At 30.6% G+C, this 12,577-nt stretch overlaps 2 protein-coding genes across 6 annotated transcripts in view; one reads left to right on the top strand and one right to left on the bottom strand.

Moving 5' to 3' along the window:
• LOC129921025 (sodium channel protein 60E) overlaps positions 1–12,577 on the bottom strand; it is a 264,152-nt gene that overhangs the window by 33,095 nt on the left and 218,480 nt on the right. The window lies entirely within an intron of this gene.
• The window catches only part of LOC129921030 (mitochondrial thiamine pyrophosphate carrier), a 138,051-nt gene that overhangs the window by 19,411 nt on the left and 106,063 nt on the right, over positions 1–12,577 (top strand). For 2 of the 3 annotated variants that reach the window (XM_056002651.1, XM_056002652.1), the window contains exons 1-3: positions 5,848–5,998; positions 6,287–6,371; positions 6,442–7,140. The gene's annotated coding sequence lies outside the window, so the exon portion shown is untranslated. Of the gene's footprint in view, positions 1–5,839; positions 5,999–6,286; positions 6,373–6,441; positions 7,141–12,577 lie in introns of those variants that run through there. The other variant, XR_008773451.1, reaches the window with a different exon arrangement.

Genomic DNA, 12,577 nt, shown 5'->3' with positions numbered 1-12,577 from the left:
TTTTATTTTATTTTATTTTATTTTATTTTATTTATTTTATTTTATTTTATTTTATTTTATTTTATTTTATTTTATTTTATTTTATTTTATTTTATTTTATTTTATTTTATTTTATTTTATTTTATTGAAATGTCATTTCCAGCAGATGGCAGTAGCATTGTAAATCGAATAAATTGCAATTTATCTAAAGAATAAAGGAAGAATCTAATCTAATCTCTAGTTAAAATAAAATAATAAAACAGTTAAAATTGGTGTAAAATTAATCTTTTAAACTAATAGTACCATCCTAGCTTATCGCATAAATTTGGTTCATAAAAATAATTTAACTTTTAAATAAAAGTTGATATAAATGCAACACAATTTCAATTCTTTTTATTTTTTCTATTTCTCCTTCATCGTCTCTATTGTATTGAATAGCACACTATAAGTATTCTGTGGTAGCTTTATAAAAGCGAGTGCCGCTTTCAGTGGCGTATCCAGAAAAAAATTTGGAGGGGGCTAGAAAATTCTTCAAACATTTTTTAGAGGGGTACGAAAAATTTTTCTCTCTAATTTATTCACCTTTGATCGAGAGTGAAGCGCTGTGCTGCAGTACTGAAAGTGGTATAGTAGCATTTAACTGCTCTCGACGTCGACAGCTTCATACTACTGTCTCCTGTTTTCAAAGTTCTTGTGTGACAAACACCATTTTCGATATAAACGCCCATGTTCCGCAATTTGACCGAAAGTGAATTGAAACCACTTTTAAATTTCACGTGAAATAAAATATCATTTTCTTCATTTGGATTAATTTCAAAAACTTCGAAATTGCTTCGAACTGTCATAGCTGAAGGATCATCCTTTTTAATTTTGTTTCTGAAGTTAAATTATTACTGCTGGATGCAATTTTATCGGCAATTTTAATGGAAACGAATTCAAAAGAAAAAATAATTAGACACAAATAAATTATGATAATATTTTGTCCAAAAACTATAGATTCATTGAAAAAGGCACAAAATTTACAAACCGAAATAATGTGAATTGAATTCGATCAGAATTCGAGTGAAAAATGCAGAAAGTGAAAGTCTAGAAACTAATTTTCCATTAAATTATTTTAGATGTTTAATTCGAAATATATATTTTTTCGTAATATGTTGCTTTTTTAATCCGAATTCGAAGTCCAAACTGGCATTTGCTGAAAGAAACCATTAGTTACATATGTTGACCACTAAGATTTTGAGATATCAAATATTTCTACTTCCAATAGCTTTGAGAAGTATATAATTTTTGAAAAAAGTGTTTATTGAGATTGCATAAGAACTTTTGCAAAATTAAACGGTGATGTTATTCGACGTACGTATTATACTAAAAAGTGATCTGAAGAATTTCGAATTGGACCTAAATCCGAAAAAAACCACCCAACCCCCAGCTACAGCTAAGGCTCTTACTCAAACCAACACAAATATCCGTTTCAGAATTTGGAGGGTGCTCGAGCATCTGAGCTGCCTCTAAATCTATTAGATTTACGAACAAGTTTCAGTCAAGCATATACATTACAATGAAATTAGGTAAAAAATAACATGATATGGATGGCTTGGGGGGGGCTTGAGCCCCCTGAGCCCCCCCTCAATACGCCACTGGCCGCTTTTGGTTCTTGATGAGAATATTTACCGAAATCTTACAGAGTGCGCTTTTTTGCACACTTATAGGATCGAGCACCACTTTTGGGATGTAAGCGAATCTGTCAAAGTAAAATCTGACAATAACTCTCACTTTGAAAAACCTGATAAAAATTTTAAATTTCACTAAGCACGGTTTTTAATTAATTTTCGTATGAAATTTTTTGGGCAAATTGTTGGTGGCTGTGTAAAGACTCTTATTTAGTTGATTATTTTTTATTAAAAACATAACAAAAAAGAAAAAATAATAAAAATTATTTTTATTTTAAGTGGAGCGATTGAATATAATTAAATTTTAAAGTCACTTGAACTTTAAAATTGAATTAAAAACATAACTTTAAAAGTTTCCATGTCAGTGTCTTCAATGTGAACAGTTTGACGTTTGACAACATTTTGCTTAGCCCAATTGATGAGAATATTTAAAGGAGTCTTACATTGTACTTCTTTGCACAGTTTAATAAAAGTGAAAAAAGGAGGTTGGCTTTTTGATTCTTATGAGTCTTATACGAGTTTTACGGGTGTGAAGTAATCATGACGAGAATCTTCTCAGTATCATTATAGTAGCGAAATTGTTAGTTGGTTCGTTACTGTTGATTTTTTATTGTAAATGGTATAGGAACGTTATTGGTATCACAAGCACTTTGGGTACAAAAATCAAAGCTCAAGAAAAATAATTTAAAAGCCTTTTGCTTAAAAAGTGAAAAAAAGCACAAATGAAAATTATCAAACGCATTTTTTATTATTTTTAAAGAACGGAAAATTAAAACAAATGATGCAATTTGTGTACTCTTTTTAACAAACTAGCAGCGCTAGCGGGAAAACAAATATTTTCTAACTTTCACAAATTAATTAATTTGTAAGTAACAGTTAAGCTTTCATAAGGGGCAATGCAAGCTATTTTTTGGCTTTCATAACAAGAAGGACAGGTCTTATGCGAATCATTTTGGCGCATTTTACCGAAATTGCATAGGACTTTCCTTCACAGGTAATGCACAAGCTAATAGCTTATGACAAACAGCTTAAATTGGCCTCACGGAGGTCTTCCTGCAGAGGGTTTATCTAATGCACAAACCGGATTACTTGCGTAGGATGTTATAATAAGGCCTTATAGAAGTTGTTGAAGGTGTTGTAGAAAATGTTGAATTTATGCATAAAAAAAAAGAGATTATTGAATTTTATTTCATTTTTTTTTTATTTTATTTTGATTTTTTCTGTTTTGCATTTTCTACATATTATTTTATTTATTTTAATTTTTTCCTATTTTGTTTCTTTTCCTTTTTTGGAAATTCCACTGCTTTTTCTGTTGTTCTGAAATGATGAGAATATTATTTTAATTGAAAAAGAACACATTTTTTATTTTCATCACATGGCCCTGCCAAGAATCGATCCCACGTACCTCTGCATACCAAGCCAGCACTTTACCAGTAGACCATGCTCGAATATTAAAGATGAGTGGAAAATTGGGAGCTTATTGAAACCTCACATTGAAATGCAATGTTTTTTTCTAATGCGTTACAAACATTGCATATCTGCAGGATAAAAACTTTGCATACTAACAGGTGAAAACATTGCATACTTACAAGAACCTCTTGAAACAGGTCTTATAGAGGCCTTCTGTCACTTGAAAATACAAGGCTTCTTTAGAATGGTTCAAACAGAGGTCGGATTACGGCACACGATTACAATCAAACGTTAACGTTTTGACTATTACTGTCTCTATTTAATTACACTGGTCAACAAGGTTTTTGCCACAACAACCAAAATAAACTTTTCTAGTAGTTTTTGATGTGCTGAACTCGAATCTGAAGTCAGAAAATTGTTATTGGCCTCCGTTTTTTAAATATTACCGTTAGAAAATGTAAAAAAACGTAATTTTGGCGGCTTTCGAGGTTATGTTTTTATGTGGGGTAATACATTATGAATAAATTTGTAACGGTGGCTATAAGAAAAGATTTTATTCTTTCAAAAAATGTTTAAATCTTTCCGATATCTGTTTTACTGCCCGAGATATTTAAAATTTAAGCAGCGGTCTTTGAATCAAAAACAACACTGGCCAACCAAATTAAACTTTTTTTGCCACAAGAACCAACATATACTTTTCTGAAGGTTTTTGGGTTGCTGAGCTCGAATCCGCAGTCAGAAAAATTTTATTAGCCTTAGTTCTTGAAATATTACCGTTATAAAATGCAAAAAAAAAGGTTTTTTTTTATAACGGTTATATTTCAAGAACGGAGGCTGATAGAATTTTTCTGATTGCGGATTCGTGCTCAGCAACCCAAAAACCTTCAGAAAAGTATATTTTGGTTCTTGTGGCAAAAGTTCTGTGACCAGTGACTTAATCTTTAAATTAAGTTTAGTTTCTCTTTGGCTTATTAACTGAAACTTAAGATATCTCGAGCAATAAAAGAGATATCGGGAAAATTTAAACAGTTTTTGAAAGTAGAATATCAGTTCTTATAATAACCGTTACAAATTTGTTTCTAATGAATTACCCCACATAAAAACAGAACCTCGAAAACAGCCAAAATGACGTTTTTCAGCATTTTATAATGGTAATATTTCAAAAACGGAGGCCAATCAAATTTTTCTGACTTCAGATTCGGATTCAGCACCCCGAAAAATACTAGAAAAGTATATTTTGGTTCTTGTGGCAAAAAAAAAGTCAAATTTTGTTGACCAGTGTTATTAGAGCAGGTGGCCATGGCACAGAGGAATAGATGGATGACTTCAGAGCCAGACATCGTGGGTTCAAACCCAGCGGTCGGCTCAGAAGTTTTTTCTAAATCGCCAGCTTAACTGAAGCCACCTGTGCGATAACATGAGACAATTTTCAACTATGTCTCCTCCTCTGTGCCACGTAGTTCAGTGTTGTATGTTCTTCTCTCGTTCTTTCTCTCTTTGTCTTTCTGTGTTGTATTAATGTCTTGTGTTGTATCAGCAAAATGGACCTAGATTCCGAAGCTGCAGTGTTTCTAGTCCGGAGATTTATCTTCAGACTAGTTTAATATGTAATGTAATAATGTAATGTAATTATTAGAAAACGATAGGGATACATCCCAACTAACATTTCAGCTTCGGTTAAGGTATTACAAAAGCTACATTTTATCTTTTGACCTGATATTATATATAACATTCCATTAGTATTTAGTATATCTATTAATAATAATTTGAAAAGTACCTATATAATTTTTTTACCACACCCAGGAATCGAACTTCGTATCGGCTTGGTAGTAGTCCATCACTCTACCCACTCGGCCATCCTAGTATATTTATTAATGAAATCAAAAACTTAATCAGTTCAAATAGCAGAAATGTCAAAGAAAAAAATGTCCGAGCTAAATTATTCAATGTCAAAACCAAAAAGTGTCCGAGCTAGATTATTCAATATCAAAACCAAAAATCAAATAAAAACTTGGTAATTTCTGTAAAGCCTCTAAAAATTCACTAAGCAAGCTTATCCGAAAAATAAGCTTTCTTCTTTTAAGTTTCTTTAACAGTATTTAAACAACTTGTTACAAGTTATTAAACAAGTTCGAGCTTCTATAAGCGATTAAACTCTGAAGCAAGCTCAATACAAGCTGTATACAAAGCAGGACCTGCGAAATCTCAATTTATAGAAGCTGTTGTGCTAGTTGGGATAGCAACCATTCGTTAACGAGAGTATGCAGTAATTCGACCCCAGGTCTTATAAAGGTCTTCTTTAACTGATATTTACAAGACTTCTTCTTAACACTCCTAGATAGCCTTAAGGAGACCTCCTTTCTTTCCAAAATGGATGACTTGCGTAAATAAGCCTTAAACTAAACGTATACAAACTATAGCTTGTGGAATCGAACAAAATGGACCTTATGCAAGTAAAATTGTTACTTGGGTTAAGTTTCCACTACAAATTATTACTATAAAATAAATTTCTCTTGCTTGTTGTTGCTTGATTTCATATAAAGCAATATTAAAAAAAATGTTCATTTTTATTTAAATAGAAGCAAGTTTTTTATTTCTCCATAGAAATTTCCTAAAAACAGAACCTACAGAAAATACATCAAATTGCAAAATTACTACCAAACATATTTTTTAATTGTATTCTATTTCTGAACGCAGCTTTTATTCCACATTCTCTTCTAACCTACTCTGCTGCCACCTACCATCGAACACAAAACAACTCAAATTATTTTTCATTTCAGCGCACACGCAGTTGGTAGCTCTGACTACGAAAATTTTCCACAGAGCACAAAATAGGAAATGATTTCCGTTCATCTGTCTTTCGTTCTCAATCACTAGACCAGTAAAGAAGAGTTGCTCCAGCAATTCTTTCCTAACTTCAACAGAAAATGAGAGCTAAGGTGAGAAAAAAAAAAACTTAATACAATTCCTATTAGAAAAAGAAATTAAATAAATTCAAAGTGTTTTTTAAATAAAGTGAATTCATCCAATTTAATTTATAAATTTAAACTAATTCTCCAAATGTCAAATGGAATTGTTTTGTAAATTGAAAGAAAAGAAATGTGGAAACACGTGTTTTTTTTTTTCATTTTTTGGATGACTTCATTCTATTTCTTTTGATAAAATAGTTAAAGTGTTTCATTGTTTCAAAACTAATAAAAATGTTTTTTTAAATTTAATAATTACAGTGGCGTAAGAAGCGTATGCGTAGGTTGAAGCGTAAACGCAGGAAGATGCGTGCAAGGTCTAAATAAACACGGCGATCTATCAATTGTAAGTTCAATCAAACTACCGTCCATCGAAGCGCCAAATTTCTAACTTTATTTCTTTTCTTTTTCTACAGGATAAATGAATTCCATTCAATCCCGATGTACAAAAAACAAATTTGCTTCTAGTGTTCTTTTGAAATAGAATTAAAGTTACCTTGCAAAAGATATTTTTTAATAAAAATTTGAAAGAATCTTGAAGTGAAAAAATTGAGAAAAAAAATCATTTGTGTGTATTTTATTTTTTATTGATTTTTTGTGCTGCTGTAGGGCGTAGCCCAATGGTGTTCTTTTCTAATTGTGAATTTGCTTGTAGTATCCTCATTTTCATGGGAATTGTGTTTTTTTTCTTGCTGAGAAAAGGAAGTTGTATTATACCGGTATTGCAAATGGGGACAAAAGCCACCAAGCAACGAAAACCACGTTTTCACATATTTCTTTCGTCAATGTGGTATGGCAAGCTTTTTTTTGGCAGGAAGTGACGATGTCGTCCATTTTGAAATGTGCTTTTGTGGTGAGCTTTTCATTCATTTCTCTCTTGCCGGTAAAATATTTGTTTGTGGTTATTTTAAGAATTTTGGTAAATGAAAAGATAAAGATTATTTAAAGAAAATGTTTAAAAAATTTGTTAAGAAGTGAATTATATCAACTTAGTGAAGAGAAAAGAAGCACGTCATTTAGAAGTCACATGCATTAATAAATAGCAAATTTCAGTTGACTACAGTGCGAAAAAAGCTGCAAATAATTGCAAACTTTTGATCTCAGACAACAAATAGGTAATTTTTGTTTTAAATACAACAAATGTTTGTTCATAAATTGATTAGAAAAAGCCGCGAATATTTATATTTTTTTTCTGTGTTTTGTTAACTATTCTCTTCTTTCTCAGTGATGATTTTTTATTTATTCAAATTTGAAGAATTTCTTTGTGGAAATTGACTATTTTTTTGGCAATTGCCTTTTCCAATGGTATTTACCATTTAAAATAGTTTCAAATTGAAGCAAATTTGGCTAAGAGTTCAAGTTGGTACCGAACACGTGGCGCGAAGACCACCAATTCTAAGAATTTGGTTTTGCTTCTAATTATCTATTTTAAACAATTTTGTGTCTCCTAAACTGGAGAAAGAATCTAGTGTAGGGGAAATTCATTACAATAATTGTGTCCCCTAGAATCAAAAACAATCTATTCCACTTTTTGTGAAAAATGAGTTAGAAACGCAGTTTATCTCAATTTTTCAACCTCTTTCTTTGTGTGTGGTTGAACACTTTCAGAGCCAACTTGTTCCAGAGTTATACATTATAGAAATATTATGGTTTGTATCAAAACTAATGTATTCCATATCTTCCATATTCTTTGAGAATCAAAACAACACTATTCCTGATATAAAGCAAAATAATTTTATTGTTAAGTTTTAAAACTAAACTATTCCTATGCATGACTTTCAAAACAACTCTATTCCAAAATGAATTGTTAAATACTTTTGGAACGCGTTGGGTGACAAAGGAAAGCATAGTCAGTTTAAAATCAAAAATACATGTTTAATTCGATTCAGAAGTTGTTTTTTTTTTTAATAAAGCGGGACAACGTGCTCAGGAACGTTTTTTTTTTAAATAACTCAATAAAAGAAAAAGTGGAATAGATTGTTTTTGAATCTAGGGGACACAATTATAACTGGATGAGTGAATAAAAAATTAAATCAAAATTATAACTGAAAATGTGTTTTCCAACTACATATTGCCTTCAATGGAAACTGCTAAAACGCCTTATTTCTTATGTATAGAATGACCATTTGAAACTGAATTTCATACAAACTAAACATATATGTAGTTTGTTCCATTTGTATTCGATTTGTGAATAATTTGTTTAGATGGAAATATGTACCTACGGTATTTTGTTTTTATTAGACAAGTCCTAATTTGAAAAGAATCGAATGGATTCTTTAAATTACAACTTTTCCAAAAAAGAAATTGTCACAAGAAGTTGAAATTAAATTTAATAGGTACCGCCTACCGTTTTCCAGATAGTATTTCACAGCCATTTTAGCCTTTGTATTGGCAATTGGCAGGCAAGTAAAATATTAAATAATAATACTTACATTGAGTTAAATCCAGATAATCGAGGAATGATAACCTACATAATGTTGGTTCAATGGACTACCTACATATTTTCCACTGCAAACCAAAGTAGAATACTCTTATCAACTAGCAGTATAATGTTTTTTTTTTGTTGTAGGTATCATTATTGTATTGAGTTGCGTTTTATACTCTACTCTCGGATCTGTTTAGAGAAAATCAAAACTAACTACCTAATTGGAAAACATGAAAAATTGCAAGATTATGATGAACCACGTGTTCATACACCCACCTACCATACCTAACAGGTCTGATACCGGTGCTTGGTTATACATACGTATCTTATTGAAAACAGTTGTTGCTATTTATATTCTATCCAATAGTTCAGTCCAGATGGGCTTAGTGGCAATTAAACAAATAGGTAAGTCTATAACCGAAATATAGACTTTTTTAATCAAAATACTTGTAGAGTTGAACGAATACACTAGATCGATGTAATTACCTATCAACTAATAATAGACCTTACTTCAAAATTTGTATCACTGTATTCCAATGCAAATTGTAGCATAGAATCCATTGCCAATTCTTTTGTATTCTGAGGAATTGATTCTTTTCGTAGTGAATGATTCGGTAGACATAGTCTAGCTCCAAAAAAATTTAATTCGGGTGAAATCCCCAAAAAAATTTAGTTAAACAAAAACAAATATTAGGGGTATTCACGATTCAATGCAAATAGTCTTGTATCATTGCAAAAGTGTAACATTTTCTTACACTAAACCAACCACATACGGTCATCACCGCACTTACTTTGTTATTCCATTATTTAAAACCCAAAAAAAGTTAAAATGTTTTTATGTCATAAGAACTTATTTTCAAAGGTTAATTGATGTGATACCGCGAAGTAAAAAGAACCAGTCGAATAAAACGGCAGAATAGCTAAGGATTTAGGTATATTATGTATGTATTTGTAAAATGTTATTAATTTAATTTTTGTTGAACATTTCGTTTGTTTTATAAACATCCTGTAAGTACATGAGGAAAATTAAACCTATGTATTTTCATTCAGATTTTCATTTTTAACAGTATTATTTTATCAGTAGGTATTACAAAAATCATATCTCAAGCTTATTATGAAAATCATGATTTTCTGCATTCGGAAATGAAAATCGTTAACAAAGGACTACAAAAAATGTTGATTTAAAAACACCGAGTTCTTATCCCTTGTTTCCGGTTGTTACTAGAGTTGGTCACTTTAGGTCCATTTTCTTCACTCGGAGTTGAACACAACTTGAGAAATTTTATATTAAAAATTCTCAAGTTATGTTCAACTCCGAGTGAAGAAAATGGACCTTAGTTCATTTGAGTGATCGATCACTTTAGTTCAAATCACGATACTGAACTAGTTCTGAACTATTTCAATTTATTCACTCCGGTTTTGTTTGAATTCAAAAACAAAATTAGTTTGTTTATTATTATGTAAATTGATGTAAAATTGACGCATTCTACATAATATAACAAATACAACCTAAAAATAAGAGATACATACATATTTTATTTTTAATTTCGTTCATATAATTGTCGAGCTTTCTGGTTCCTGACGAAAGTCTAGAAGAAGTTCATTAAATCAAATCATAGTAATGCAAGGACCAAGATGCTACTTGTTTTTTGTTCCTGCTCAGAAATAAGAATAAGTGGTGCTTGAAGAAGAAACGCTGATACTGGCACAAGCGACCTTGTGCTTTTTGTTTTACATCTAAATCTTGAGGTAGAGCAGAAGAACTGATTTCGCTCCACAAAGAATTGGATGCAATTTCATATGCACTTTGGTTTCTGAACCCCTATTCTTTAAACGTCTGTCTGGTTAAAAGGACGCTGTCGGCGTGTAAGACGAGGACCAAATTTTGTAATGTCATATTACGACTGCTCTAGGTCACTGTTTCGTTTGTTTAAAAAAATCTTTTTCGCTATTCGCGAACTAAATTGAACAAAGTAAGTGAACTAAGTTCACTAGTTCACCAATATGAACTAGTTCATTGAACTAGTGCTTATTTGTGACTTTCTTTCCGAAAAATGCAATTGAAATGTTAAAGATCAGAAGAATTTGAGTCATGTTATGGGTTTTTTTTTTTTTTAATTTTAAAAATGTTTGCACTTTTGGAATATCAGCTCAAAAGTTTACTTACATATTATGTATATAATGTAATAAGTCACTTTTATTCTTTCTGGGGTGCATTCAAGAATTATTAAAACTTATCTCGAAGTCTATTTTTTGTGAAAAAAAAAACTTTTAGAAAATATTGGATTTGCTAAATATAGACTTTTCATAAGATCGATCGTGGAAAGAAGACCACATTTTCGAAGGAAATAATAGAAGTCTATCACAAGTTTCATGACAACATGATTAAAACCTGGGGTAGGTATTAAAACTTCTGTTTGGGCTCACTATTAGATTTGGGGTTATATAAAAGAATTGGTAGGTAATTATAAAAAAGTTTCTTTAAATCCAAATATTTTTAGTCGACCTTTTCTTGGAAAAAAACGACTGTTTGTGAGGTCAAGTTTATAAAATGTGGAGTTTTTATATATATGTATCTCTGAAGATGCTGATTAATTTTTGTTTGCCAAAGTTACTTCCATATTGGATCAGATTAAAAATATCAGAGGGACAATAATTCTGGTTCTGTGAAAACGTGAATCGAAAAAAAAACATTTTTCACTTTTTCGATTCATTTAAAACGAAAAACGATTCTCCTCCTATTAGTCTATTTAATAGACCGGAGCTCCAGAGCAAAAATAGAACAAATTCGTTCAAGAGTTTTTGTTGCTGATTATGATTCCTTGGTATAAAAGAATACTCCAGCCAAAAGTGCTACTAAATCCATTGGTACATTTCTGAGAAAACGGCAACACTGGTCGGTTTTCAGTTTTTTTTGAATTAACTCGAAAACCAAGCCTAACTTTGAAATGGTTTAAAGACACTTTTCATAGCAAATTAAATTTTCTGTCAATTTAAGATGGTTAAAAAATTTTAAAAATTATTTTTGACTAAAATTCTAACCTAAAATCAAAGAAAAAAAAGTTAAAAAATTGACGATTTTATTTTTTTTTACTAAATCAAGGGGCATTTTGTGTATGTAGCCGGTACGTCCAAACTTTGTACTAATGAAATAAAGTAGAGGTAAAATCCTTTGATAATATGCAATTTTGAATTTTTTTTTGTCAAGAAACAACTTAAATGTGCCTATTCAAAAATTAGCACTTTTTCTAAATTTTTGACTTTTTTAGTTAAAAGCTAGTTTTTAAAACTCGATAAAATCGTATTAATTGGTAACTTTTAGACTTTTAAAGTAAACAGGCTTCGAGGGATTGATTTAATATAAACTAAATATGACAAACAAACAAATTTATTAGCATCCTTATGGCCTTGTGTGCAATTTTGTGTATGTGCATTTTTATAAATACGGATCGAATGGATGGACGGAGAGCCATTAGCTTTGGTATATTGCATAGAAGAACATTTTATACCAACTCTTTTATTGTTTTCAATGGCCTGAAAGACAATTCTTGGAAAATCAGCGACCAACAAAAAGTTTCTCTTAAAAAATGAAAAAAAAAAAAAAATACTCAAATGAGTTTTAAACAAAATAGCCCAGGCAAATTAGTAAATCAAATTGCGTTTTTCGCAGGAAAAATTTTTTTCATGGAAAGTGTTTGGGTGTATTTCCTTATCGTAAAAGTGAACTTTTTGGGATGATAGGACATTGGGAACAGCCGCCATCTTGGAAAAGAGGTCATTTAAACCAAAAATGTCCAAGAAGAGACTTATTCATAATATTATATTCATATAATTATCTAAAAAATGATATTCAAATGAATTCCGTGAATTAGTTAAATTCAATTTTATAGTCGGTTAAAGTCCGGGTTCTTCTCGCACGGTAAGGACAATATTACATTTTTTCAAATATCTGAAGAACTTTTGATTTGTTTGGTATTTTTTCACTTTTTCGATTCATTTAAAACGAAAAACGATTCTCGTCCTATGATATCATGAATAATTTAGTGAAAGAAATATATTCATATGAACATTTTTGATCTTGTTTTTATTTTTTCACAAAACGAAGATCAAATGAGTGAGTTCGTTAA

Source organism: Episyrphus balteatus, chromosome 1 (genome assembly GCF_945859705.1).
Source record: "Episyrphus balteatus chromosome 1, idEpiBalt1.1, whole genome shotgun sequence".
NCBI lineage: Eukaryota > Metazoa > Arthropoda > Insecta > Diptera > Syrphidae > Episyrphus > Episyrphus balteatus.
This window is presented reverse-complemented; position numbering and strand designations above follow the sequence as displayed.